Genomic DNA, 2,820 nt, shown 5'->3' with positions numbered 1-2,820 from the left:
ACACACTCTCTCTCTCTCTCTCTCTCTCTCTCTCTCTCTCTTCCTTCTCTGGCTGCTCAGCAACCTCGTCCAGCCACCGGCAGGACCCGTGTGATCCTGGGACTCTGTGCCCCAAGAGGGCCTGGGCTCAGCAGCCACTCGGGCACGTGTCCCGTGGGGGATGGGACACTGCAGGACACGCATGCCTCTCCGCTGGCTGCTGTTTAAACAGCCTCTGACCTGGCCGTGCCCCGCAGGCCCCTTCCCCACGCCTGCTCCAAGCCGGCCAGCCGGCTCCCTTCCTAACAGGCCAGGACTAATACAGCTCAACCCACCTTCCAGGTAAAACTAATCTCATAGGTATGAGATGATAATAGCAACGGGGACATGCCCGTGGGGGAGGGAGGGCACCCAGTAAGAACAGAGCCGCAGCTGTGTAATAATTACTCACCTTACTAACTATGGACAAGAGGTTCCTTACAGACCCTGGCACGCTGGAGGATGGAACGAGGCTGTGAAAACATAAGATGCCTGATGGGTACATGTCTCAGAAAAGAAATGAATTCTGAGAACAGACCGAGGACAGGACACGCTCTGGTGGCTGTGCCCGGACCCTGGCCCCTCCGGGAGTTTTTCTCAGGAGCGCTGACCATCCTCCGGTCCAGGCCCGGGCTGAGCTGTCGGTAACATCACAGATTAGCCACCTTGTTACTGGGCTCTGGCTCCTGAAGGCCGGGCTGCAGGCCCCCCTCCCCTTTCCCTGTCACAGTGCAGCTCGCAGCTGCACGGAGCTGTCTTCTCCCTCGCGTGTATAATCAGCTGCTGACAGGGGGTCAGAGCAGGATTTCCAGGTGAGCGCCTGCTCTCCACGCTGCCGGCGGTATTGGGATAAGCACTCCTATAGGACTCAACCCCGTCTCTGCTTAGTGTGGCTCAAGTGGTGACAGGCTGCCTCGGGCCCCTGTGTCCGGTTTCACCTCCATTCTAATGACGACCATGTGGGGCGAGGCTCCTTGCTGCCTGCTTTGCTCTATCCTTCTCACCAGGGGACCCCAGGCCCCGTCTGTGCAGTGACTGCATGGCGGGGAGACCCAGGTGCTCACTATGGAGCCCGCTGGGTGCGGCCTTAGCACGGCGCCAAGATCAGGCCTGGGCAGCCCCCCACCCCCTGAGCCACCCAGTCCATTCCCAGCCTCCAGGTCTGATGCTGGAGTGTGGAGGACTCGTGCCCGTCTTCCCGAGTCACTCAGCTGCTCCAGTGACAAACACGCCAGAGTCCTGGTGGCTTAGGTCAGCACAGGTGGGTTTCTGGCTCACCCTGTCGCACGGTGGGCCAGCTGGGTGCGGGGCCATGGCCGCTCTGGGACCCGCTGGGGCATCAGGCCACGGCAGGGGAGGAGGCAAGGCGTCCAGCTCTTCCCGTTTCTGCCTCAGGAGCCACTTGCCACTCCCACTCCCATCCCACGGGCTAAAGCCTGGCCCTGGCCCTGCTGGGTTCGGAGTGGGGAAGTCTCACCTTTCCCTGTGCCAGGAGTTTTGGCAAATGGCCTCAGTGACTGCTCTGCATGGGAGCTGCCCTGTCCCTCAGACCGCGCGTTCTCACCACACCGGCCCTCTCTGAGTGTAGCGTGGCCCGTCCTTCCACTTCCTGCGCTGGGGCCGGCGCCCCGGGCTTGGCCGTGTCTCTCACCTGTTTTGCTGAGAGCTAGGCTTTCCTCTCTTCTCCACCTCAGGACCCCACCCTGCTCTGCAGTGCAGGGAGGCCCAGGTTCCGTTCTGACCCCTGCTCTACCCACTGACGGGCCTGCAAGTGGCCCCTCCCCTCTCTCCCTTCCCCCACGTCCTCAACTGGGTGGCACAGGTGCCGAGCCCTCTGAGAACAGCGGCCGGCATCCAGCCCCCATGTCCGCCCCTGGATGCTGCTGCCCTGGCCTCTCAGTCCATTGATTTCCGTGAGCCACTGGGTCACCTGGCGCTGAGTCTGTCTGAGCTGTTTCTGTCACTTTCAACTGAGAAATGCTGAGTGATACACACTCCGGGACCTCATCCGTCCCGGTGTCAGTCATCTGTTACAAGGAACAGACAGCCCTGAAACTCCATGGCTTTGTGATAAAATCCCATAGAAACACACACACACACACACACACACACACACACACCTCCAGGAAGTGCACTAAAATTGATAAAGCCTCAATAACGTCTGTCTGAGTTAATAATGTTCTGAGGGTTCCGGGTTTCGGTACTATGCGCGGTTACGTGGGATGTCCTCATGGCGGGGAGCAGGGTGAAGGGTACTCGAGAAATCCCCACTGTTTTGCATCTTCTGTGAGTTGTAAACTATTTCAAATTAAAAATTTAATAACAATACGGACTTACTGGCTTAACACAACCGTGTGTTGTGTGACACATGATTCTGCCCTTTGGGCCAGGCTGGGTGGGGACAGTGTGTGCCAGCTGGGATGCGGGCACAGCTGGGGGCTGGCGGGCGTCCGTCTCCCCACAAGGCAGCTGGACAGCTGTTTCCTCTTTCCTTGGTAGGCCTGGGCCCACGGGGTGAGAGCGGAAGTGACAAGGCCTCCGAGACCCTGGTTCCGAACTGGCCCCATTCCGTTGGTCGAGCAGTCACGGGCGGCCCGTTCAGCGTTCAGCGGAGAGAGCCTGACGGCAGCTCTGGACAACAGGAGGGCAGACAGCGTGGCACTACTAGCTCAGGAGGCGCCAAGGGTGTCAGGGGGCCGTGGATCTGCCCAGGGCCAGGCCCACCTCCACACGCGGGAGGCTGGGGTGGAGGCTCGAGCGGGGAAGAGGGAGAGTCCACAGATGGACTCGGGGGCCCAGGTG

This window comes from Myotis davidii, unplaced genomic scaffold (genome assembly GCF_000327345.1).
Source record: "Myotis davidii unplaced genomic scaffold, ASM32734v1 scaffold4, whole genome shotgun sequence".
NCBI classification, from domain to species: domain Eukaryota; kingdom Metazoa; phylum Chordata; class Mammalia; order Chiroptera; family Vespertilionidae; genus Myotis; species Myotis davidii.
The sequence above is the reverse complement of the archived record's forward strand: the minus strand, read 5'-3'. Positions refer to the sequence as shown.